Genomic DNA, 27,524 nt, shown 5'->3' with positions numbered 1-27,524 from the left:
AAAAAGTCATACACATCCCATTGCCACCCTTAAGGTGTTCCAGAATGCTGAATACAGAAGGAAGTCTGACAAGTACATTGGAAACTGCAAGTTATCTGTAAAGACTAATGAAAGAAAGATTAGTAAAGCAAAGCTGCATCTGAAATTATTCCTTTGTTTCTGATTGAAATGCGGAAGAGAAGTATTGTAGAGTGTAGGTGAAGAAAATGCCTGTCATGCTGAAAATCAAATCAGAGCTAAAACAGAGTATGATCTCTGTTTGTTGACAACAGGTATCATCTGTTTTGTGCTGTATTTAAGTAGAAATATGCATGTATTTTAATGACAATAATTGGAAAAAAAACCAAACAACTTGTTACCCTTTGTGAACATGAAATAGGTGAGAAAATACAAGAATGTGTATAGATGTGACTAATGACAACAATTAAGATGAAGACACTTGTCAAATTATAGTATTTCCATATAGTTTTTTATTGGGAAGGAACCCTGAGCATCTAGAAAGGCTTACGTTCCTAAAAACCCAAAGTGATTAGGGAATATCAAGAAATTCTGAAACGGCATCTTTCCTGTGGCTGCTGGCAGAAGTTGGCCTATGGCCGTTTCATGGGCAGTGGTAAAACAGACAGCATACATTGGGGTGAAATGATGAGTGGAGTGCTGGGAAGCTCTGAGCTGCATCTCTCTCTAACCTCTCTGCCGTTTCTCTGTTAATCCACTTTGCTTCCTAACCTCTGGCCGAACCTCCATTCTTCCTTGTTACTGGGGTAAGGTTGAGAGGGGTAGGGGGTAGGTGAAGGGGCGGTTGAGAGCCCCTCCTGGAGACTCAGGTTTCTGGGAGGGCTGTTGTGTTTCTGTGTTACCTTTTACCTTGTATATTTCTGTATATACTGTAAATATCTGCTTGTGTATTGTGCTAAGCTGTAAATAATAAGCTTCATTCAATTTCCAGAGCCGGCTGAGTCTAGTCTGGGTGATTTCCAAAATGCAGTGGGGGGGCAGGGGGTGGGGAACACCCAAACCATCACAGAAGTGCTTGCTAAACCATGGAATTTCTTCATGTGTATGTTTCATGAAGAATTTACTTTTGCCATTTTTCAGATAAGCCGTTTAGAGTCATTGCATACAGTTCTGTGCATGTCCTGCTTAAAACGGTATGGATGAAGTGCATTCAGTACTGCATCTGTTGTATCTGTGATCTTTACATCCCTGAGAAGATTAATCTTTTGAGGAAGTCCAGTTAAATAAAGACTGCGTAGCTGGTGTGTTTGATGGGATGGTTCTGAGGAATCAGAAACTGAAAACGAATGGCTTGAAACAAGCAAATAAAAAGAACATGGATGGATTAAACCCCAATAATTTTGAAATTATTTGCAATTAAACTATTTTTGAGTGATTTGTTTGTAGACTGTGACATGCCAAATTTGCAATTCTGAAGACCGATGGGTGCTTATTTGAGATGCTGTGAGCATCAGAAGATATCAGTATACCAAATGACTTCTCAGGCGCTTACAGTGAGCCTGATTTGTTGTTTGATTATCACCAATAGTTTGCATCTAGCCTGAAAGAAAGTCGCTTCAGTGTTCTGGGAAACGTTACCCTTTTGAACAAAGCAGATTTCTTTGTCAGCGTGAGCTGCTGTCCCTGCAGACTTTTTCAGTTCTTTCTTGAACAGGTAACAAGCAGATGGACTCTAACCCTTTCTGGTATGTTTTATCCCATTTTATGTAGTATTAGTCTCCCTGAACTTTGTTATCATGAATTAGTTGCCTCAAACTCACACTGCAGGAAGCTGGAGTGTGGCAGCTTATATTCTCTGGTTGTGTGGTATGTGGTCTTAACGTACGTCAGCCTAAGTCAGTTTGTTTCTGCAAAGATGTGACAGGTGAAACCTTAGATGGTTTTAAATTTGGATTATTTTTTTTTTTTTTAAAGCTGCTTTGCTTTTTCTTCAAATTGTGCACTTTGTTTGCCTGGTTTGTCTGGGCTGGGACTCTTCTAACCATTCTGTTTGGCTTTAAGTAACTGTTGCTTTATATCCAATTAGTAGAAGCCACAGTATTGCACCACTATTTCATTGTTTTACTTCTCCAAGGTTGCATTTATCAACCCAAAGCAAGGCATTTGGGTTTTCCTTTTTTCCCATAATTTAATTATTTTGTAATGCTTACTTTAAAAATTATTTTTCATTATTCCCTTGTCCTGACCCTGTTGCCCTGTTCTCTTGAACCTCTCTGACGAATCCACAGCCCTATTTTGGTGTTGATTGCCACCCTCACAGAGGAACTACAGTAGGGTAGGCAAAAGTACTCTTCCTTCACAAGTTTTTTGCATAATTTTTGTGCTGGCAGGGTAACACTTTCTGGAGTTCTTAAGTGTTCTGAGTTTGCACACTTGAAAACATTTAAGCTGCAATGAAAACATAAGGCTTCTGAGTTCTGTGACAGTTTCAGTTGAGCAACAGGCTTGCAAGTGCAGTCTGTAGATCTAGTAATATAAAATACAATGATTGTGCTAACAACAGAAGCTTTTGCCACCAGTGTGACCATTTTTTTTTCAGCCAACAGCCTGTTCCTTCAAAGTCTCCTCTCCTTGCAGTTGAGAGCTCAGAGATTTTCAGTGTGGAGAAATACGAGCACCTGTACTCTTGTGCCTTGAAAAGGATACAAAAAGTGCTTCTCAGTATTATGGAACCTATTTCTGAAAGGATAGCAAAGTTCCTTTTATCTTCCAGAAACTGACAACTGAAAGAGTGCATCTTTCAAAGTTAGCCAAAGTTAGCTACCTTTGCAAAGGTAGCAAATGGAATTTTTTATGATTTAGGGAGAAATTGGCAGCAGATGTAGAAATGCCTGTTTGCTATAGGATCACCAGTGTATAGTAATACTTTGAGATTTACAGGCCACATTACACAAGAGAAACAGGAAATACTTGAAACTTCCATATGTTGCAGCTCTCTGGTTATGTTGTGTTTGTGTTGGTTTGTTTCTTCAATACATAGTTTAAATAAGAGAGTGATATTTTTGAAAGATTGTAAAATCCTTTCTAAAATTGTTTAATCTTGTGATGGTTTGGATGTCCCCCACCCCCCACACTTTGGAAATCACCCAGACTAGACTCAGACAGCTCTGGAAATTGAATGAAGCTTATATCTACAGCTAGCACAATATACAAGCAGATATTTACAGTATATACAGTTATAGACAGAAACGTAAAAGGTAATACAGAAACACAACAGCCCTCCAGAAACCTGAGTCCCCAGGAGGGGCTCCTAACTGCCCCCTCACCTTCCCCCTACCCCTTTCAACCTTCCCCCAGTCCCAAGGAAGAATGGAGGTTTGGCCAGGGGGTTAGGAAGCAAAGTGGATTAGGAAAGAAAAAAGGAGGGTGAGGTTGGAGAGATGCAGGTCGGAGCTCACCAGCAGGAGAAGTGAGTTATCTATGTTTGAATTTCTGTTTTTATACATCTCAGCAAGCCAATGAGTGAAGTAGACATCACCTTTGTTTTTCCTTTCACAGCCTGTAATCTAGTTCTCCTCACCAAAACATTCTAGCTTGCTTCAAACTAGCACAAATCTAGTGACTGTATTTGAGCTGTTGCCTTCTGTGATTTCTTTTCTGATGAAATTTTCTCTCCAACATCTATTTGTGATTTATTTTTACAATTATTATTAACACATTTTCAGTACTTGGAATAACTTCTGCAAATACTTGTTGCTTTGCTTTTCCACAGTATGATTCTGTTTGGCATCAGATGTTCTCAGTTGATTTGTGGACATGGTTATTTTTTGATAGTATGTCTGGCTAACTCCCTGAGGCTCTGAGTATGGAATTGCTGACTGGTAGAATGGCTTGATGAAGAACCAGCTACTAACAGGCATTTGATCATTACCACCATGACAGCATTTCTGGAAGATGTTTCTGTTCTAGATAATAATTGCATGTCTAATTAGAGACATCATGATGATGTAATCTGAAAACAACATAAGTCCTGGTAGTAGCCTCCCTTTGTTTTGAGTTGTATTGGATTCATAGTAGTTTGTAGTTTGGTTTAGCTGTGCTTACTTAGCTTTAAGTATTTGTCTATGTATGTGTATGCTAATTTTTAAAAGGGAAAAAAACCCACCACCAACAAAAAGACTTGGCAGCAGAGAGGAAACTCATGGTCTTCTATTGTCCTGGCTACTGTATTTTTCAGGAAGGGGGAGATGAGTGATGGACTTTTTTTTTTTGAAAGCAGCTTGAACCGTGAGGCCCAGAGGAGCTTTTAGGGTACAATTAGGGCAAGCAGACGAGGAGAGGAATTGGGAAGCTTAAACACCCCCCCACTGTGTGCTAGTTTGAAGCTAGCTAGAATGTTTTGGTGATAAGGATTAGATCACAGGCTGTGAAAGAGAAACAAGGGTGATGTCTGCTTTACTCATAGGCTTGCTGAGATGTATAAGAACAAGAATCCAAACACAGATAAGGGAATCGCTCTTTCTTTGTTCAGGCTGTGGGCTGCATTTCTCTCTAACCTCACCCTCTGTCTCTCTGATTAATCCACTTTGCTTCCTAACCTCCCAGGCTGACCTTCCATTCTTCCTTGGGGCACAAGGCAATGTCTGGGGTAAGGTAGAGGGGTGGGAGAAGGTGGAAGGGTGATTGGGAGCCCCTCCTGGGGACTCAGGTTTCTGGGAGGGGAGTTGTGTTTCTGTAATACCTTTTACCTTGTATATTTCTGTCTATAACTGTAGATACTGTAAATATCTGCTTGTCTATTCTGCTAAGCTGCAAATATAAAGCTCCATTCAATTTCCAGAGCTGAGTCTAGTCTGGGTGATTTCCAAAGTATGGGGGAGATGGGTAACTCCCAAACCACTACACCCTGTAGGCTGAAAGATTATTGAGAAGAGCAGAGAACTTGCTCATAGTAGTAGGATAGAAACATAGAAGCTTTTTCAGGGCTCTAGAGGTGAAAATATTTCAACTAAAAATTTGAAAGCTTTTGGATCAGGTAGTGAAATGAGAGGGAAAAATCTGCCCCAAAAAACTATAGGGGCAGGTTTATTTTTCAGGTTTTACGATGCAGCAGTTTGGCACTTGTTATTAGTACAGTATTCTTGTGCTAGTGTTGGGGTCATGTTTGTGGTTACTGCTGGGGTTTTTTTGCCTGTTTTCATGTTGTTTTCACTTTGGTATACCCTATAGTGAATGTCCACATACAAACTGGCCAAGTAGTGTAGCAAAGCAAGGACAGAAAAAGCAACATTTGTGATTGACTCTTTGCAGCACAAGAGATCCCACCTCAACACAAGGGGGAGCTGCTTTACTATAAGGGTCACAGAACACTGGAATAAGCTCTCCAGAGAGGTTGTGGAGTCTACTGGAGACTTTCAAGGCCCACCTGCATGCATTCCTGTGTGAGCTAGATTGTGTGGTCCTGCTCTGGCAGGGGGGTTGGTCTCGATCTCTTTGGGTCTCTTCCAAGCCCTGACATCCTGCAATCCATAGTGGCCTCTAAAAACATATATGATGTAGATAAATGGGGTCACTTTTGCTTTCTAAAAGCTGAAAGCTTTCAAATTGAATGTTAGTTTTATCAAAGTCCCAGTGTAGCTGACAATCTTTTTTGGTGGTTTCTGTTGATTTAACTTTTTTGTGTTGCTGCAATTTGCTGTATAACTGGATGCAAGGAAGGCTGTGTTAAACTTGTTTTTTCTTTAATGTTTGTTTTCTGCAGAGAAGATACATAAATAATTTCTGGATGACTATGCTAACACTTCTGACACATGCACTTGCAAATTGTACACATACACTAATGTTTCTGAGGAGAGCTTTTGTTTTCAACCCCCAGAAAGCCCACTTCAAATGTCTGTGTGTATGGATGTCACCCAAAACCAGTGGTAAAATAAAAATGAGGCATTTTCTTCCTTTTTTCCCCCTCAGATGTTAATTTTCACACATAATAGTCTCACTTGATTTGTTAAAATACACTGAGATAAATTATTTTTGTTTAAATATTCTGAGATACAGGAATGTTAGTTGTTTTCTGCAGTCTGTCAGATAAATTGCCATTGATTTATGCAAAGATTCAACCAGAATCCTCTTCCTGAGTATTCTAAACCAAGACCACACCTTGAGTACTGTGTGCAGTTCTGGGCCCCTCAATTCAAGAGAGATGTTGAGGTGCTGGAAGGTGTCCAGAGAAGGGTGACAAAGCTGGTGAGGGGCCTGGAACACAAACCCTCTGAGGAGAGGCTGAGGGAGCTGGGGGTGTTTAGCCTGCAGAAGAGGAGGCTCAGGGGGGACCTCATTGCTGCCTACAACTACCTGAAGGGAGGTTGTAGCAAGGTGGGGGGTGGCCTCTTCTGCCAGGCAACCAGCAATAGAACAAGGGGACACAGTCTCAAGTTGTGCCAGGGGAAGTCTAGGCTGGATGTTAGGAGGAAGTTGTTGGCAGAGAGAGTGATTGGCATTGGAATGGGCTGCCCAGGGAGGTGGTGGAGGCACAGTCCCTTGAGGTCTTCAAGAGAAGACTGGCTGAGGCACTTAGTGCCATGGTCTAGTTGACTGGCTAGGGCTGGGTGATAGGTTGGACTGGATAATCTTGGAGGTCTCTTCCAACCTGGTTGATTCTATGATTGTATGATTCTATAAGACTACAGAAATTAAAAAAATGCTTTTTTATTAGTTAATGACTGCTGTATAATCTGTAAGGTTGTTACTACTTGAACCATGTCACAGTAACTTCAGCTGTAATTATTTCTATATGAATCACCTATTGCATGCTATGAGTAGTCTCCATTTGTCATTTGAATGACAGCATTGTTTTCCAGAGCTGAAATTCTTTAGTTTGCATGGTGTTTCAGGAACATTTTCACTTGATACATGAAGTGATTTAATGTGGATACTTTGGCTAATCAGCAAAGTGTTGGGTTTTTTTGTTCTCTTTCTCAGCTACCATTGGTGTTCTGAGATAGGAGAACATAGAGAGAGTATGGATAAGATCATGGAGTCCAAAAAGCGCAAGTCTTTTGTGGTAACAGTTGCCTCCAAGTACAGCATTAGCACCAAGTATAGTAATAGCAACAGTTTCAATTCTGAAATGACTTAACAGTAGATTTTTCTAGTTCATAAAGATAATTTCCAATTGCAGGTAAAAAGGCATTGGACTGGTGGGTGCTTGAAATAATACTGGTTCTTTTATTGCCTAAATCCTGAATTCATGGCTGTGTATACATCTTAATGAAAAACTCAATATGGATTAATTTCAAGGGAAGGAGAAGGTGTTACTTAAAACTCAAACTGTCTGCAGAAAGTTCTATGTCACTCCTGAGAAGCTGGCTTTCCCCAGTATGTTCAGTTATAAAGGGCTAGAGGTGTTGATTTTTCACTTGTCTTTTCATTTCATCTTATGATTTGGAATCTCAAATTCAAACCTAGTTCATGTTCTTTCCTTTTCAGTGACAAATACTTTGTTGTAGATCTGAAGAGAAGTCATACTGGTCATAAACCTGTTTCCAAGAGGCTATTTATTTATTTTTGGTTTTGTTAGGTTATTTGATTTGATGTGGTTTTAAGGATCTTTGTTTTCCATTCTTTTTAACCACCACCACACCTTTTTTTACTGTTATGAAATCCCTATATTCTTTACCTAAGGATTTAGCTGAAAAGTCATGAGATTTATGTTGTTCTGCTACTCTAGACAAGATGGTATCTTTACTAATGCTATCTAATTAATCCTTTTGCTTCTGCTGTGGACTAATGTCAATTGCTTATTCAAAAGGCATCACACTGTTCAGTAGTTTTATTGGTCCTTGGTCCCCTGCCCAGTGTGTAGAACTTTACATTTATCTCTGGCCTTCACAGGGCTCCTCTCAGCCTAGCTCTTGAGACTTTTGAAATCTGTTTGCTAGCCTTGTATCGTCTGTGAATATGCTCACATATTCACAGTCACTCTGTCCAGATTGTTCAGATGAAATGTTAAACAATATGGACTCAGATACTCATGTATGGTCTAGCCACTAGTGGGATTCTGCTGACCACAACTCTTTTAGCCCAGTAGGTCATCCAGTTTTCAGCCACCTGTTTTATATGGTTATGCAGTACCCATCTTGCTAGTTTCTGTCAGAATTACATGGGAAATTGTCAGAAGCCTTGCTAATGTCAAGATATCTTTGCTTTCCTGCTGTCTACAGTCATCTCTTACAGGAGGCATTCAGGTTAGTTCAATGCAGTGTGCTTTTGATAAATTGAAGTTATGTCTACATCATCTTCAACAGGGAAGGCAGAAAGTGAGGAAGTATGAAAACCATTTGTCTGATTCTTGAGCTTGGTATCATTTTGACTGGAAATATTTGCATTTTCCACTTTTAAGAAATTCCTGCCCAGTAGCTGCACTTCAGTGCAACCTGGCTATTAGCTTCACAAGATGACTCCCAAGACAAGCTGTCTGCAGTTAGACTGGCTGTTACTCTGATTAAGAGATTAGAGGCAGTATTTGCACTTGATTTTTTTTGTATTGGAGGAAGGGCTATTTAACAGTAGCAGTGCTACTGTGAGACTCAAAAAATGTTGAATTTTCTCTTAATGATGACTTCATATTCAGTTTCTTGGTGTTCACCAGAATCCACAAGGCCTCTTCTGCAAAGGTGCTTTCCAGCTGAGTGCCCTCAACATGTACAGCTGTAAGTACTGGTGGGATTGTTCCTTGACCCATGCAGGCCTTTGCACATCCCTTTTGTTGAACTTAGTGGGGCTCCTGTCAGCCTGTTTCTCCAGTTTGTTAGGTCCCTCTGGATCATAGAACAATCATATTAGCCTTCAGTTTTGTATTATCTGCAGTTGTGCTGAGGGATATATTCTTCCTCATCATTCAGATCATTAATGAGCTGTTGAGCGGGCTGGACCTATTATCTACTCCTGAGCCATATCACTAATTCCTGGCCTCCAGCTAACTTGGTGTCACTGATCACCACCCTCTGGGCCTGGCTTTTCAGCCAATTGTCAGTACATCTCACTGTCTGTTTATCCAACCTGTACTTCATCAGACTCCCTGTGAGGATGTTATAAGAGACTGTAGAAGACCCTATATAACTACTCAAACCAATCTATAAAAATAAATCACCCCCTCATTTCTTTTTTCTAAAGTCACTGGAGTAGTTAAACCAACAGGCAGTCTTTGACAGTTACATGTTAGGATAAATTTCTGTGTACCTTTATAAAATACTTTTTTTTCTTTCATTACATTGTGGTTTTCATATGCAAAATGGACACAGAGACCTGTTAACTAGTACCTGTTGCACTGGTGAAAGATCACATTTTCTCAGAATGTAAAGGTTGCTTTGCTGGGGAATGCAAGAGAGAGAAATGGTATAATAAAATAGTCTATGTACTTGCTATCAGCTCTTACAACAGTGTATGTTTTGTAATTTGACCACTGGAAGCCAATCACTTGATCATATGAATACATCCCTCTCAAGTAAATCACAGACAACAAAATTGAAAGGAAGACTGGAAGTCACTTAATTTACTCTTATGCCTCTGGACTGTATTAACTACAGCTAAGTGTAATGCTTAATTTTGCATGTAGTTATATATTGAGCATGAGGAAAAGGAATGAAAATAGTAGCTTCTGGTAAGAAAATGTTTAGAACTCATTATTCTTGCATTTTTGCTGTGCAGAATAATGATGAAAGTATCTAGTCTTTTTCCTTACAATTCCTCTAAAAATTGTGAAATAATGATCTCTGCTTGCAAATTTATTGAGTTCCTGTGGGTCAGTAATACTTTTTTATGTTTGGTTTTACAGTTTTATCTTGAAATAAACTAAAGGAGTTCAGTGTAAATAAAGTACTGCCTCTTGCGTGTACATGTAGCCCGAAGTACAATTGTATTACAATTTTGAAATAAAGCAAATGTGCAAATTGTTTCTCAAAATGTTAATGTAAGCTCATCCTTACTCTGAATGTGTGTTTGGGGTTGGTTTTTTTTGCTTACTTGCTCTATCTTCTTGTCTATTTCTCTGGGACATTATCCAAAGCCATTGAAAACTCTGTTAATTCCAGTAAACTCGTGATCAAGACCTTGAAACTTTAAATTTTAAGGTCCTCAGGAAGAAAGGATGATGGCTTGTGCACTGCTGATTACTATGAAACTCTTGTTTTTGAGAGCTTGAGGTTGTGCTTAGTTTCCAAGAGTATATTCAGATAGATGCAAATAGTTTTAAAATGCTGTTTGTGGTTTTCAGAAAATCAGTCATGTCAACATTCTTTGTTAAGATAGATGCTGAAGAGACAGCTTTGTTGCTAAAAGTTTACTGTTATCAGTTAGCAGTTGTAGTTTTGGTATAGGTAAGGTAGTCATTAAGCAAAAATTTATGGATAAAGTGGTTTGTAGGCTCTTGGTTGACAGATTGCAGTAAATATGCTTTGGTTATAGAATATAACTGACAGTACCTGTTTTATGTTCATGCTCATCAGACTTCTGTGAGAGGGAGTTACTGGGTTTTTTAACTTGTATTGTTGGTCCCTTTTTTGCCCCAGGTTTCGATGCCATGGGTATTAGAAGAAGAGACAGGGAGAAGGCAAATCCATTTATTGCATTCCAAACATGTGTTTTTATACCTTTCATCAGAAGGCTACAAATTGTATTAAACTGTAAACGGTTACATGTACTTAAGTTACAAATTACATACTAATTAGCATAAACATTCATCATATTCTCTCAGCAACATGTACATTGTGTCTCAGCAATCTAAGTCAGCAGAGATAGGTGAAAACCACAGGCTCCAGCCTTACATTTGTTTATATTTGTTACACCATTCTCTAAGGTCATGTTGTGGAGGCAGGGAATTATTGTGGCCGAGGCAGGAATTTTTATACAAAACCAGAGTTATTGTATTTTCCCAAAACCTGCCCCCAAACCTATATATACAAAGATTGATTTAGTTTAATTAACAGATTCAGTTGCTTGAGAATATCTACAGGGATGCCATCGATAATCTGACTATTTTGGAAGTCAGAAGTTGGAAAAGGCTTTAGCTATTAATTAATACTGTGGTACTGTAATAGCATTCCCCAATTACTAATAAAGTTGAGCCAAAATAACTCAGGATCAGGCAGACTTCCTCCTGAGGTCTGTCCCTCTGTTCCTTTCAGCAGCTGCAGGTGGATTGTTAAGGGTCGTTAGGATTACCAAGGGTGTCAATGGGTGAAGCAGTCTTTGAAGCTCTTTCTGTATCCAGGCCAGGTGATTGGGGGGGGGGGGGGAGAACTCTCAGGCAGGCACCAACGTCCAGGCAGGAACAAACTCCAAGGCGGGAACCCCAAAAGCGGGAAGCCCCCAATATTTATACCCTCTCTAGACAAAGAGCAAAGTTACCACCTCCTTAGGTGCAAAAGGGCACAGCCAATCCCAGCCCGATTCCAGCGCGGGCACTGCACGGGGCACTCCTCGTGCGAGCAGGACCCCTTTGCTCACCCCCTTCACACCTGCAGGGCAGGCAAGGGGGTGGGGGGAACCAGGCGGCTTTTCCTCTCTCATTTCGAGCCACGAAGAGAGAGGAATTTAGGGGTATACAGGACTCCAGGACAGGTCATTCCAACCTTCCACTTTATCTTAACTTAGCACGTACTGAGCTCATGCACTCTCACCTGTCCATGGCTTATGTTCCAGTATTTCAAATTCCAATGGCTGTACTATAATCAGATAACTCTATAGAATCACTACATTTAATGTTACTATACCAAACAATGTTTGGGTTGAATATTTTTTTTTAAGAATAGCTGTTTAATTTCCATCTGTGTGCAGGGACATATGCAAGCTAAAACCAACCTGGGAGTGTATAAAGAAAGTTGGTCACCTTTATTTTTTTAACAGTATACTGTATGATAATAGAGATCAGTGTTTTCGACTGAGGTTTTGTACAATGCAGTGTACAAATGCTGTGAGAAGCAGGTCTTGTCATAAAGGCTAAGGAAATAGAATAAAGGCATAGAACAGTAACTTGTCTTGCTCAGTTTGTTGATTTGGGATTTAAATTAGTTCTCTGGCTCCTAGATTGCTGTCTTAGTCACTGTATTTAATTTCCAGGGTTGTGGTGGTTTTTTTATTGCAAATGTCTGTAAAATGAGACATCCTGGCCTCAATTTTCGTCTATCTCTGGCACTTGCACGAACTGTATCTACAATAGCAAAGCATACACAGCAATATAATCAGATTTTTAAAGCAAAATATTTGGTGGTAAGGCTGAGTGTCCGTACTATACACATTTGGAAGGCTTAAGCAGGACTAACTGTAGTACAGTTCCATTGACTAAACACCTAATAGCAGTTTCTGAGTATGAAAAATTGTGCTCCTGAAAAGCATGTGTGAGTTTAGTCCAAGTAAGTACAGCTGCACTGTGAGTACAAACTGAAGTGGGGATTATGGTGGCTGGCCCAGGAGACTATTGTAGAAGGAGTTAGTATTTTTTATGGTGAGGTGTTCTTGCCTCAGTGGACCTGTGACTCTTCTGGACATCAAGGAACATACCAATGGACTTGTAGATATACTTGTGGTTGCTACAGCACAGGTTATCCACGACTGTGACATATGTGTGCTACAATGCAAGCTAAATGGATGAAACCTTTGTTGTGTGGAGGATGATGGTTGAAATACAAGTATGGAGAGGCATGGCAGATCGATTACCCTTCCTCAAACTTGCCGGGGTAGGCAATTTGTGCTAACAATGGTAGAGGCAAGTACTGGAGGATTGGAGGTGCATCATGTGGCTCATGCTACTGCCCATAACACCATTCTGGGCCTGGAGAGAAAAGTTGTGTGGTCACATGGTTCCCCAGAGAGGATTGAGCCAGATAATGGGACCAATTTCAGGAATTACCTTGGAAGCAGCTGGGCCAAAGAACGTGTGATTGAGTGGATGTATCTCATTCCCTATCATGCACTAGCTTTGGGAAAGATTGTGGTGCTTCAGGATATAGTTTAGTGGTCATGGTAGTTGGGTTATGGTTGGACTTGATGATCATGAAGGTCTTTTCCAACCTTAATGATTCTGTGATCTGTGAGCCCTAGAATGGCTTACTGAAGACTACCCTGAAAGCAGAGGTGGGCGAGACTTTAAAAAACTTGAGACAAACATCTAGCATAAGCCACTTGGTTGGTAAATAACAGAGAGTCTGTTAACCAGGCTTGTCCTGCTCAATCAATCCTGGTGCATATTGTAGAAGTAGATGAAATTCCTGTTGTTTGTGAGAGGAATCTATTGGGGAAAATTGTGTAGGTTTCTCCTGCTTCAGGTGGGGGCAAACCTATCTGAGGAGTGATCTCTGCAGAAGTCCTTGACACACTTGGTGAGTGATTCAAGAAAATTGTGCAATTTAACTCAAGCGGAGGGGGGTGGAATGTTGTGGTTTGAAAGTTAACAGATGGGCAGGTGGAACCTAACTCGACTAGGGTCAGCAGGTCATGTTGTTCCCTCCCCTTTCCTGCCTATCTTCTATTTAAGGCGAAAGGAAGATTCGGTGAGCTCTGTTTCTTTTTGCCTTCTGCCCTGGTAGGGAGCTGTTGCTGGCTGCTGGAAACCTCAGTGTGATCAGGCCTGCATTCCGTGTGTTTTGGGCCTGTATCCATGTGTTGTGGCAGAATCCATTGTCATCAGTGATTTGCTTTTGTATATATTCCTTCCCACAATTTATCTGTACATCCTGTTTCCCTTAATACCTTTTGTCATTTGGCAAAACTACTTTAATTTCCGATTTCATGCAGTCCCTTTTGTTTACCCCTTACCTCCTCTGCCTATCTTTTCCCTTAGTGGGGGCAGGAAGATAATGCAAATTCTATCCTGTGGGGTTTTTGCTCTGAAACCTTAAACAGTGACAAAGGTGCAGCCTCACCAGTGGCAAGTACAGGGACATGATCATTTCCCTACTTCTGCTGGCCACACTATTTCTGATCCAGGCTGGAATGCTTTTGGCCTTCTTGGCTACCTGAGCACACTGCTGGCTCATGTTAAGCCAGGTGTCAAACAGCACCCCCAGGTCCTTTTCTTCTGGGCAACTTCCCAGCCACTCTGCCCCAGGCTGGCAGTGTTATATTGAGTTGTGACTTTATTGCTATTAGTGGTAGATGAATCTGTATTGTAAGCTGGACTCTAGGAATGAAAGTGAATGCAGGATTAGTCAGGCTTAACGTGGAGAAAATCATTGTATTGTGCTGTGTCTTGACTAAAGGTCCATCCAATGCTGTATCATCAAAAGAGACATGAGGTTTGTTTTTAACTTGCTGTCGCTCTTATTTTTCTGGAATATCAATAAGTAGTTACCTGTCTTGAAAACTATTATTGTCTGCTTGTCAGTATGCAGTACAAGACAGGGATAATCAGGAGATTTGTGTGTTTACAGAAGTTAAACTCTTGAAGAAAGCTGAAATCTTACAATGGTTGCCATGGTTTCCATGTTGCCTGTGGTTGCTGTGTTGCCCATGGTTGCCTGTGGTTGCCCATGGTTACGGTGTTGCCCGTGGTTGCCGTGTCGCCGTGGTCACCGTGTTGCCATTGTTGCAATGTTTACTTGTTGCCATGGTTACAATGGTTATAATGGTGAGTGTTGCCATGGTTACAATTGTTACAATGGTTACCGTGTTGCCATGTTTACAATGTTTACTGTGTTGCCATGGTTACAGTGGTGACAGTGTTGCCATGGTTACAACTTTGACGACTTGTGTTGTGATAGGTGTATGATACAAATCCTGATACCTACAAGTTGCTTGCACCTCCTAGAAAACTCATCCAGGAAGCAGTCATTCTGGTTCAGTTAGTAGTCTAAAAATCATGGTAGATCATTGCCAGAATCATACTGCTGTTGTTTAGTGATCACTGTGAATTAAATGTGTCAATGAAAATAAGAAGGCAATGAGCAAGAATGGAGTGGATCCATGACATCTTTTAATTTTGCAAATGTTGGCTTTATTATGACTGAGAATTGAATATAGGAGGAATGTTCACATCATCCAACTTCAGGCATCTGGCTTAAATAGATACAGTGCTTCATACTACCTGAAGGGAGGTTGTAGCCAGGTGGGGGTTGGTCTCTTCTCCCAGACAACCAGCAATAGAACAAGGGGACACAGTCTCAAGTAGTGCCGAGGGAAGTCTAGGCTGGATGTTAGGAGGAAATTGTTGGCAGAGAGAGTGATTGGCATTGGAATGAGCTGCCCAGGGAGGTGGTGGAGTCAGCGTCCCTGGAGGTGTTCAAGAAAAGCCTGGCTGAGGCACTTAGTTCCATGGTCTGGTTGACTGGCTGGGGCTGGGTGCTAGGTTGGAGTGGATGATCTTGGAGGTCCCTTCCAACCTGGTTGATTCTATGATTAGATATAATCATCAAATACAGAAAAAAGAAACTTTTCAAGATAATGAAGGGCATACATGTGCATACTGGATCTTAAAATTTCACTTTATGGGCTTGAAACTTTGTGGTTGGGGAGGGTCTGTTGGTTTGAGTTTCTTTCCTACACAAATATATTTGACGTTCTTCTCAAATCAAATCAACTGGAGGCTTTTAAGAGTTAAGAAGACTTATTAAATGCATGAAAATTGTTTATGGAAATATGATCAGAAGAGATTCAGAAGAGTAGCATATCCAAGTATAACTTCCTTTTTTGAGGGACTGTTTTTAATGAAGGAATGAACTTCTTTGTTTTGAGACTAAGTGCAAACACATTGCATAGGTGGGTGTTTTGGATTTTTTTTTCATTTGGTTTGATTTTTTTGGGGCTTCTTTGTATGTTTGTTTGAAGGGAGATCTAGAGATCTTTTTGAACAACATTCAGGATACTGTCGAATGTGGCCCTGGAGTAGAGATTAAGAGATGTGCTTCTCATAGTTTCAGCCTCATATCAGGAAAAGCATTAAGTTCCTAAATGCCAGGATAATGTAGCCTTAAAAAAAGATAGTGTAAAAGAGATGTCAGTAATTACCTCCAAATATTGAGACCAGAATATAATCCAAATGCAATTTATGTAATTATAAATGAAGCACACACACAAAAGATGTAGATCTGTGGAAAGTAATTTGCAACTCAGTCTAGGCTGATTCATGGTTTTAATAGTTCCTGTAAAATGCATGGATGTACTGTGTCTCTTTCTCCAGTTAATGGTCAAATTATTTACAGCACACTAAAGTACTGCTATTGTCTTAAGGAAATGAGTGTATCGAGGAAGCTTTTTTCTGTTGGGTGCAGAAATGCTATGTATAATCCTTACAAGGAATGGAAATAATAGTTTTTTGGAAGGAAAGTGGCAAAGGTGTTACAGAGCTAGAAAGTCTTCTGTGCAATGTACAAAGGATTTTAATTGATAGTTAAATTTGAGCATTGTATTGTTAAGTTTCTTCATTCAAGAAGATGTGTGGCTGAAGGACACAGAAGTGCTGTTTAGGGCAAGCTTCTCTGTGTTGTAAGGCAATGAGAGTATAGCAAAACCAGCTGCAATGTGGAGGAGACTCCAACTATGTTTTCACTATGCAAGTGTCTGATTTGTAGATTCTTGAGTTCTTTGTGTGAGTTATTTGGGTCTGTTTCTACTGAAACTTAGCTAGATCAGACTGCTAGGAAAATCACAGTACTCAACAAATGTAGCATGAAAGTAGTTTTGTTAGCTGAAGAGTGGTTGCCCAAAGGTAGAATGGGAAAGGCTTAAGACATCACTCTGCAACGTGTGGGATTCTCTGTATATATTCCTTAGGTCTTAGTTTTTAAAGAGTGGTTTATTTTTTTCCTGACAGATCAAGCTGGGGTTACTCTTCAGTCTTTTCAAGGCTGTGTTTTTCAGTTGTGTAAACAAGTGGAACGGCAACAAGTGAAACACAGCTACAACTATGGTGACAAGGTGTGTGCTACAGTGGCAAAGAATTTGTCCTGGGCCTCAATCACCTCTTGGAACTCACCTGATTGCTTAAAATCATTAGGTGATTAAACCATTAATGAATTTAAGCTGTACCTTCAGTTCAGCTTGACCGGTAATAAGTTCATTAAGTTATTCATTACCTGACATGAAATTTCTGAACAGTAGCTTTCAGACACGGTGCACAAAATATGGGTATGAATCTAAATTACTGTGAATGCATATTAGTCCTTTCTTCCTTTGCCAGTGTAGTACAATGACTGTATGCACCAGGCACACACAGTATATTATTGTTCTTTCTCATGCTTCAGTATACAGTGGTTTTAAATTCGCTGCTCAACCACTGTCCCACTGTCCAGTCACTTCCTTCTCAACTGGAAAACACAGCCTTACAAGGAAATTAAAGTCTTTCATCTGCAAGATGCATTCAGAGAAGTCAAGTTGCTTTGGTTTGAGGTTTTTTGCTGCCTTATTGATCAGCTCTTTCTCACTCTTGTTTCCTAATTATAGCTATTAATGTCATCCTGCCATCTGACTCCAGGCAATCATTAAAAACTTAATTTCAAACACAAGCAATATGTTTGCTACATAAAAGTAAAGCTGAGATTATTTTTGTGTTAAGTTACATCTGATTTTAATAATTTACTTCTCCTTAGTGTCTTCTGAGTTAACTCTGACTATGATGACTTTGGGCAGATGGCAACTTTCTCTCTCATCTTAAGATCATGAAAGTGCATGAAGCCTGTGTTACTCAGACTGCCGTGTTTTTCCTGTCTCTAGAAATGACAGTCAAGTTTGCAGCAAAATTGTTGTTCTGTGGCCTTCCTGCATGTAGTTAATTCTTGTGTATGCTTGACTGCAAGTGGGCCAGATTCTCATCCACTGGTATCACAGGTTTTTTCAGGTATTCTGTAGTTTTCAGAGGTGGCTTCTGTTCAGGCATCTGACCACCTGCAGTCTCTTCACAAGATGCTCTGAAGTCTTACAGTCTGCTGTTGTCCTAGGTAAATACACCCATTCTCACAAGGAAGCCCCACACACAAATTGGGGGGAAGGGGAAGTAACACCAAAAAACCCTCTGTGTTGAGATGAGGAGTTTACTAAAATGCTACTTAGCAATTTACTGCTGTTTAGCAAAAGCGACAGCAGAAGCCAGTAAAAAACCTGATCTGCTCACCCGAGCAAGCAGCAGCCAGCACAGCAGAAAATGCCAGCACCCCAAACCTGGGGACTGGAAGCAGCAACTGGAACAGGATGTATTTGGTATACCTGAGCTTCTCAGGTTTTTCCAATTTGTAGCAGTGATTTGTCTGTTTTAATTTCTTTATCATGGCTCTTTTCATTTGGAAATGGGTTTAATTAGCACCACTTAATTTGGCATTGCAATGTCTGGTACCTGAACAAATGCTGATGCTCTACAACAAGTACAATACTCTACAGTTCTTTCTTAGAATCAGTCTCTTCTCCAAGAAGCAGTTGGTGAGACTCATGTATTGGTGTTTAAAATAGCTGTATTTGTTATTCAGCTAGTTACACTGGGATATGTTCTTCTAGCCGTGTTGCTTGGAGTTTTGCCATCATGTTTGTCACACAGGGATGTAAACCTTAGAGATCCAATGCTTTTCTGAACTTTTTCTTGTCCACATGACCTTGCAACGGTAGCTTGCTGTGTCTCTGTATGTTTGTCTGGAGTTTTCCAGAGCATCTCACAGATTTCTAGAGCCTTATTTTTCTGTTAGACACTAGATTTCCGAGTACAGCTTTGATCATGTTCTGAGGACATCGTGATCAAGAAAGTTTAACACATGTAGGTCACCCTCGTCTGTTGTAGTCCTGAGATCATGCCAAGATCTGAAGATCTCCTTGGATGCTGCTCTATTTCATAGAATCATAAAATGCTTTGGATTGGAAGGGGCATCAGTGAGCAGGGACATCTTTAACTCTATCAGGTTGCTAAGATGCCCATCCAACCTGACCTGAAATGTCTCCAGGAATGGGGCCTCTGTCACATCTCTAGGCAACCTATGCCAGTGTTTCATCACCCTGTTTGTAAAACAAGTTTTCCTTGAGTCTAGTCTAAATCCATTCTCTTTTAGGTTAAAGCCTTTAGCCCTTGTCCTGTTGCAACATGCCCTGCTAAAAGGATAGTCCCCATCTTTCTTATAAGCCCGCTTAAAGTACTGAAAGGCTGCAATAATGTCAACCCAGAGCCTTCTCCAGGCTGATCAACCCCATCTCTCTCAGCTCTTCTTCACAGGAGAGGTGTTCCAGCCCTCTGATCATTTTTGTGGCCCTACTCTGGACCCACCCAAAGGGTCTGTCTTGTTTTGTCTGTCATGTCTGTCTTGTGTTGAGGACTCCGGTGTTGGACACAGTACTCCCGGTGGGAGTGACAGAGTGGCAGAAAAACCTTGCACAACCTACAGGTCATGATTCTTTTGATGCAGCCCAGGATGCAACAAGCCTGGGCTGTGAGTGCACATTGCCAGCTTATTTTCCAGCTTTTCATTCACCAGTACCCCCAAGTCCTTGTCTGCAGGGCTGCTGTCAAGGGTGTTGCCCTGACTCTCGTGCAGGACCTTGCATTTGGGCTTGTTTCATTTCATGATGTTTACACAGGGCCACTTCTCAAGCTCATCCGTATCATTCTGGTTGGCACCCCGTCCCTCAGGCATGTCAACAGCATCACTCAGCTTGGTGTCATCTGCAGCCTTGCTGAACATCCTGGCCTGCATCAGGAATGGTGTGGTCAGCAGGAGCAGGGAGGTCATTCTGCCCCTGTACTCTGCACTGCTTAGACCACACCTTGTGTACTGTGTTCAGTTCTGGGCCCCCCAGTTTAGAAGGGACGTTGAGATGCTTGAGCGTGTCCAGAGAAGGGCGACGAGGCTGGGGAGAGGCCTTGAGCACAGCCCTACGAGGAGAGGCTGAGGGAGCTGGGATTGGTTAGCCTGGAGAAGAGGAGGCTCAGGGGTGACCTTATTGCTGTCTACAACTACCTGAGGGGTGGTTGTGGCCAGGAGGAGGTTGCTCTCTTCTCTCAGGTGGCCAGCACCAGAACAAGAGGACACAGCCTCAGGCTGCGCCAGGGGAGATTTAGGCTGGAGGTGAGGAGAAAGTTCTTCACTGAGAGAGTCATTGGACACTGGAATGGGCTGCCCGGGGAGGTGGTGGAGTCGCCGTCCCTGAGGCACTTCAAGGCAGGATTGGATGTGGCACTTGGTGCCATGGTCTGGCCTTGAGCTCTGTGGTAAAGAGTTGGACTTGATGATCTGTGAGGTCTCTTCCAGCCTTGATGATACTGTGTGATACTGTGTGACTCTCTGGTCTCTCTTGTTTCTCCACTTCGGTCTCAAAGTGGCAGCTATGATCTTTCTGCCTTTTCTGTGCCAAGTTTGAGACTGGCTTTAGGCAGGCTACTGCAGCAGAATTAAATGTATTTTATAGTCTAGGAAAATTGCATTAAGCCTAACGTCACCTGGAGACCAAACTGAATTACTTCCACACAGCCAGTGTGGTGTAGGAGGCCAAATCCAAATGCACGTATAACAATTAGCTGCTTTTAAATTTGCCTGGGTTTCAGAGCGTACATTAGGTGGGCTTTTTGTATAAAACCCGGGTTTATTAAGTACTCAATAGCATATGTTGTGATCCATCTTGCTTAGTTTAATTAAGTGAATCTCAGTGGGTGCTGCGGGATCCGCTTCTGCCGTTCCAGCAGTGGCTGTGACAGAGGCCGGAGCGGTGCTGCACCGCCCCCTGGTGGCGAGCGACAGCCCCTGCCGGCCCTGAGGGAGCCCGGCGAGCAGGGGTGTGCCCGAGTGCATCACCCACCTCTGGTGAGTGGTTTCTTCCCCTGGGAATATGGGCAAGTATTTCCTCAGGAACGGAGGCTGTTGGGTGGAATACCACTCTGCTAACCGTATTCTTCAGTAGCGGACACAGTTTGCTTGCTGCTGAGGTATTGTACTGATAGAAAGTTCAGTATTTAAGGCTGTGTCCTGTTTTCACATACAAGAAAAGAGACAAACTTTCTCCTTTGTGTTGGCTAAAAAGTAAGATCATAGTATGTGTATTGGGATTTTTATAAACGTTTCTTGAGTTGCTTTGTGATGGAAGGATGCTTGCTGTGGATACTCTCTAAACTTGCAAAACAGTGATCTGTGGTTAGTGCTCAAAGTAGGATAGATTGAACTCAAAATAGGATAGATTGAACTCTAAACTTCGCTAAGTTGGACTCCTTAAACACCTACTTCTTGCTTAAGAATATAATTTTATTTGTGTACTAATTTCAGTAGTTAGATCAAGAAATGCTGTGCTGGCCTGAGTCATTTGCAGCATGCACAATGTCACCATCTCTGCTGATGCTGATGACAGTAGGTGGAAGCTGCCCACCCTTTCAGTGCAGCTCTGCACCACACTCCTCTCTCTCCACCTGCAGCCATCTAGCCAGGGGGCCGAAGAGGCTCTTATCGCCCACCTGGCTGCTCCAGGTGAAGGAGTGGTGGGAGAAGTAGGCTATGTGCAGTTATCTTGAGGCCTGTGGACAGTGTCAGTCCCTTAACTGTGTTTTCTTTTATGAGGTTGGGTGGGCAGGCATTCATGTGCAAATAAGAGAGAGATGTATTCAGCTCCATTTTAAAGTTGTTAACTGATTGTGCTGTTTGGGTGACACAGAGGCCTAGGTCTCTGCGTAGCTGGAGCTGAGGTGGTCCAGGGTTGCCCCCTTGGTACAATGGTTGTTGGAAACAGGGAATCTAGTCATTTCACAGTCCTTGGAGATTGTTTCCTTGGACACTGAATCAGTGTACCACAGCAAAATAGAACTGTTTCCAGGCATCTGAACTCTGGGAGGCAGCACTCCTATATGCTTTTCAGCTGCATCTGATAGATAAGCAGGTTTTAGCTCTTCATTTCTATGTGATCTTTTTTTTCAAAAGGAGATGTTTTTAATATGATGTCACCTCTTTTGCAGCTCTTCTCACACTTTCAGCTCCTTAACAAAATAATGGAAAAATATTTATTTCAAGCTTGTGAGCAGTGTTTGGTCTTCATGGCAATGAAAACTCATCTTCTGTGTTAACATTGCCTACTTAAATAACAGGAAATCGGTGCGGACAGGGTCATGCTTCAGTTATGATCTGTGATGAGTTTAAGTCTGGGTACTACATGCAATCTTTATGACAGCTAACCATTTAAGACCATGTTTCATCCTTTGGCTACTGCTGAGTGGTGTCTTTATTGGTAAGTAGTCTCTGTTGTTCTGTAGCTTCTGTTCTAGTTTTGTAACATCATATTTCTACTGCTTTGAAATTACATACCTTCTATTGTGAGGCTTTATTCTCTACAAACAGAATTTTCCACATAAATTCTCTTTCCTGCAAGGCCACTAGAACTCCTTAAATCTCTAATTTTGCTCCAGAGTATCATCCAAAGTATTTAATACTGCGCTTTTTAAGTTTTTCCTCTTAATGAACATGATTTTACTAGTGGAAGGTCTTAATGACATTAATATATGAATTTTGAGGGCATTTCAGGTTATGGCTCATGTGAGTTTTTTGCAAGGTGAAATATTGTTGTATGTGTGGAAGACCAACAGATTAGGTGGTGATATCTTTGATTTTAGTGGTGTCAGTTTTGTAAACCTATGAGCCTTGAAGAGGGACTAGATTGAGACTCCCTACTGTATTGCTCCCTCCTATTTTTTTTCTCTTTTATTTACTTCCTTCACATCTCTTCTTCTTCTTCTCCTTCTTCCCTTCTTTTTTCTCTTTCCAACAATTTAGTTTCCCTGCAAATTTTCTTGGTTTCCCTTGTCACCAGCAAAACTGATGACCAGATTAAAAATGAATACTGATGTATAATTTATAGTTGGGTCTTTTGGCTTTGGAATTTCTGTGCTAGTTAGATTTTTGAAGTAATGGATAATTCCTTTTTAGCACATGGGAGTGCAGAACTTCACCACTTGCCACTTGGATTGTACTTTGGACATATTTCTTTGTAGCTGTGCTGGATGTTAGGAGGAAGTCCTTGCCAGAAAGAGTGATTTGCCATTGGAATGGGCTGCCCAGGGAGGTGGTGGAGTCACCATCCCTGGAGGTGTTGAAGAAAAGCCTGGCTGAGGAACTTAGTGCCATGATCTAGTTGACTGGCTAGGGCTGTGTGCTAGGTTGGACTGGATGATCTTGGAGGTCCCTTCCAACTGGGTTGATTCTATGACAGGGACCTAGGTTTTTTGTTTGTTTGTTTGTTTTGTGTGTGTGTGTTTTGTGGAGGTTTTTTGTTTGTTTTATTTACTTCAGAAAACAATTTGATTGTAAGAAAAACAGTTTTGATAATAATGGCCAAAATATCCAACAAGCTGGTAGTGTATTAGAGTGAAGATGTCTTGAAATCATGGGCCTGGTGAAAATACCCAAGCAAATAGAGGAGGCACTATCTGAGGTGATGTTTCTTGTATGAAAACAGTGTTTGGATAAATAAACAGGAATGCAATTCTTACTCCCACACAATGTACAAGGTCTTGTGGTTCTGGTCATGTCAGGCTTCCATATGGTAATGTAGAGAACACAGAGTTACTTGTTGCCATATCCATTCCAGTTACCTTAGGCTGCCAGTGTAAGACATGTTATGTTGTCATATTCATTCCAGTTATCTTGCACTGCCAACTGTAGTTTTCTAGAGCATTTCTATCCATTCCAAGCCTTTAACAATAATCAGATTTGAATTCTGCTGTTCAAGTTCATCTAGACAAGGCAGGCTGAACTTCATACTGAGAGTATTTGTGTGTGGATCTTAAGCTTCTTGGGTACCTTAAGATCTTGAAGAGCTTTGTTCTATTCTGCCTTGGTTTATGGTTTTCCAGTTCCTAATGGAATAAAATATCCTCAAAATGAGAAAGTGTGTGTTAATCATTCTGTATAGTTCCTGACTGTCATGATGGACTTAGACCTTTTCTAAGAGTGAGGGGTTTGGAGGAGGAATGGGGGAGGAGAAATAATTACTTTGTGAAATATATAATTTTTTAAAAAACATTCAGAATATTTTGTTGATAAATTTCCTATTTTGTGTAGGTGTAGTGGATGATTGTATAGGTGGTTTGATGGCTTTTAGAATTTCTGCAGGCATATCTAACTTTATTTATCTTCATTCTGCAAAGTCAAATAATATCACATACTTTTGTCTTACTGAAGATGTGATTTATTTTTAACTATTTATAGCAAAATATTCATAGGTTTTAGATTGCAACCTGGGGGAAGAGACAATGTTTTATAATGACTCAGTTCTGAATTTAAATTTATTAGGACTTTTCACAATGAAAAATTGAAGTACTTTGGTTTTCTGTTCTGTCTTCAGACTTCAAATGCTGAAATTAAAGAAATGCTGTCAGGGCAAAAAAATCAATTCTTTGGTCATTGTTTTGTATTTTTGTACCTTATAGCACAAGTATTCAGTTGCTGCAAAGAGAAGGCTCTACTGTGAAAGTTTACTAGCTGTACAGAGCATGTGCATGTGAAATAGAGTAGATACAGCTGCCCAGGAATTGGTAGAGGCACCGTCCCTGGAGGTGTTCAAGAAAAGCCTGGCTGAGGCACTTAGTGCCATGGTCTAGTTGGCTGGATAGGGCTGGGTGCTAGATTGGACTGGATGATCTTGGAGGTCTCTTCCAACCTGGTTGATTCTAGGATTCTATGATTCATCACAAAAATAATTGCTTCTGATAACATTTCAATTTCTCTGATGATTTAGAGCTTTCAAGGACTTCTCTATGTAAGAAAAAGTATCTGAATAGTCATTTAAACTATGTGGCCTGCTAGCTACATACAGGTGCCTAAAAACAAGATCAGATGCTTTTGGGTGCTTTCTTTATATTTTTCAAATAGCCTCCAAATCATGGAGCTCCTTGTGCTGATTAATCTGCTCAGAGTGGTATAATCTGGCAAAATTTACCTGCCCTTGCAGGTCTGCAAGGATTAAAACAAAGGTTTTAACCCAAATTTGGGAGGAAAACATTTTCTTCTTCTGAAGAGGAAAATTTTAAACTCTCTTTCCACGTGGATCCTTAAGGAATTTCAGGAGAAGAAAGGGGGTAAAAATTGTCTTTAAGGCTTATGTAGATGCAAAGTCGATGCAATTATACCAGTCTATGATTCTTTGCATTGGTGGGTGCACTGGGTTGGTTGGTTTGTTTTTAACTCTTCATGTTGGGAGGAATATTAAAAAAAAAAAAAACAACAAAAAAACAAAACACCAAAAAACCAAAACAAAACAAAAAAAAGTGGAGCTTTCTCTTGAAGCAATAGTGCTAACGATGAAGAATTTTTGGGGGGTTTTGATGCCTGTATTGATAGTGTTTGTTCTGTATGGAAATGTCTTTTAGATGGTGATGTATAGGTGACATTCTGCTAGCAACAAGTGGACTACATCTGTCTTGGAGTGGGGTCAAGATCCTGGTATATGCGTTAGCAGGGCTCACTGAAAGGGCTTTAAACTAGGCTGGAAGAGGGAAGGGCTCTGCGGCAAGTGACAGGTTGACACCACCAGGGCTGGAGAGATGGGGTGATAGTAAGAGGCTCCAGACTGTTGCTTTGAAACATGCTGTGAACACTACAGCAAAGGCAAGTTCTTACAGAGCCTAGCCAAGGGCCTCTGAGGTAATGAGGGACAGGAGGGTAGCTCCTGTGGAAAGCCTTTGGGGAGCAATGTGGCACCCCTCTAATAAGGTGACATGGCTGGTGACTCAACTGAAGTGCCTCTACGCTGGTGCGGGCAGCATGGGTAGCAAATGAGGAATTGGAAGCTCTCCTGCTACAGGAAAGCTATCACATAGTGGCAATTGCAGAAACTTGGGATGAATCCTATGGATGGAATGTGGTTGTAGATGGTTACAAGCTGTTCAGAAGGGATGGAGGTGTTTCCTTCTATGTAAAGAAGTGGGTGGAGTGCCTAGCTAAGGTGGGTATTAGAGACTGAGGCAACAAAGGGAGCCTTGTGGTAGGAGTTTTACCTTGACCTAGCGGAGCCTATCAGTAACATTCTGTGATGTTTGCACTTGGGTTTAGAAGGTGTTTTAAACATGAGGAGATTCTGTAAGAATTTAGTCTGAAATTTATATTTGTTAATTTATGTTTTAGCATTCTGGCTTTGCTGACTGAAAGACAGAGTTTGAAATGGTTTACATGTATGTATAAGGCTGTATCACCCTGTTCCCTGCACATTTCATGTAAAAACATACAGGAGCAAGACTTGGCTGCATGTCTTTTAGTTATTCACGGTCTTACCACTATCTCAGTAGATGTCTTTTGTGAATAAAAGGGTTTCAGAAACACCAAGGATTGCAGGAAAGAACCAAACAAACCAGTAGATGGATGAAAACATTCTGGTGGAAAAGTTTTTATTTCTAAAAAAGGCAAACCCTCTGTAGCCTGATTCATTGCAATTGAGTCATTTCAGTGACTGTCTGTTGAATGTCTTTTGGGTCTCAATGATTTTATAAGTGGAGCCTCTCTGATGGAAATCCCATATTCAGTCTGATTGAATCAGCTGTATAAATTGCTTACTGCCACTGCCAAAATTCTGGTATGGCACTGGGCTCTTCCCAGTGCATCTCTTGATTGCTTTGTGCTGTTGAAAACGATCAAGTAAAAATGTTTGTAGATAGATTTCTGACCAGTGAAACCAGTGCTGTTTTCTTTATCCTGTAAGCTACCTTGTATACTATTGCCCATTTTCGTCCTGAAATGTTCTCCTTTTTGGTTTTGTAGAATCTGTTTTGCCTAATTTTGTCCTCCTACCTTAATCACCTTTCAGTGCATCTTTCCACTTCATCTTGCTCCTTTTCCTCAGGATTGAGGTCCCTTTCTTTTATTTACGTCAGATTATCTCACCTATAAATGTAAATCAAATTAATCCTTGTTATAATGGCTAGCAAATTTATTTATACTGCACCTTTGTTCTTCAACTGGGAGTAAAGAGACCTTAAGCTAGATATCAACATTGTAGCATGGCTAAAACAGACCTCCTGTAGATGACTTGCCTAATATTGCTTCCTTGTCACTCTGTCAAAGAACCAAATTGTACCCTGATTTCCATCACATGTGATTTAATCAGTCATTCTTGAAGTTCAGAGACAACATGGTCAGTGATACTGGTGACTAAATATATATATATTTTTTAAATGTAATTTCTTAAATTAAGTTGATTGCTGTTTCACCAGACAATCAAAACGTCCATCCAGCTGTTCTACACCTTTTAAACTTGCCAATTAGTCTAATCGTCCTTTCCCTTGCTTTGTTCAGGTCAGTCCTGCAGTCTCATTCAACCAACCTTCATATCCTGTTGCAAGGAGAAGAGAGCTATGAGCATCTTCTCTGATTGTCTTTTCTTTCCTTGAACAGATCTTTCTAAACTCTCAGAGATTACAGAAGCGTCACTCCCTCCTCATTCATCTATTCATTAAAGTTTCATGCTCAGGCTTGTGCTCTCTTATTATAATTATATGCTTTTTCCTTGAGAACATTTCCAGTGTAGTCTCCACAGCCTCTTGATGCCCCTTTCTTTATATAGAACTCTTATTATGGTGCCCCAAAGCTTGAAAATGGTCAAGTTGCTGGAATATTACTCTAAGCACCTATCCAACTAGCTAG

The 27,524-nt window shown here is 40.9% G+C and overlaps 1 protein-coding gene across 1 annotated transcript in view; it reads left to right on the top strand.

Moving 5' to 3' along the window:
• PLD5 (phospholipase D family member 5) overlaps window positions 1–27,524 on the top strand; it is a 161,879-nt gene that overhangs the window by 10,186 nt on the left and 124,169 nt on the right.

The sequence above is a fragment of the Pogoniulus pusillus genome, chromosome 18 (genome assembly GCF_015220805.1).
Source record: "Pogoniulus pusillus isolate bPogPus1 chromosome 18, bPogPus1.pri, whole genome shotgun sequence".
Classification (NCBI taxonomy): domain Eukaryota; kingdom Metazoa; phylum Chordata; class Aves; order Piciformes; family Lybiidae; genus Pogoniulus; species Pogoniulus pusillus.
Note: the sequence above shows the minus strand (reverse complement) of the source record. Positions and strands in the feature narration are given on the sequence as shown.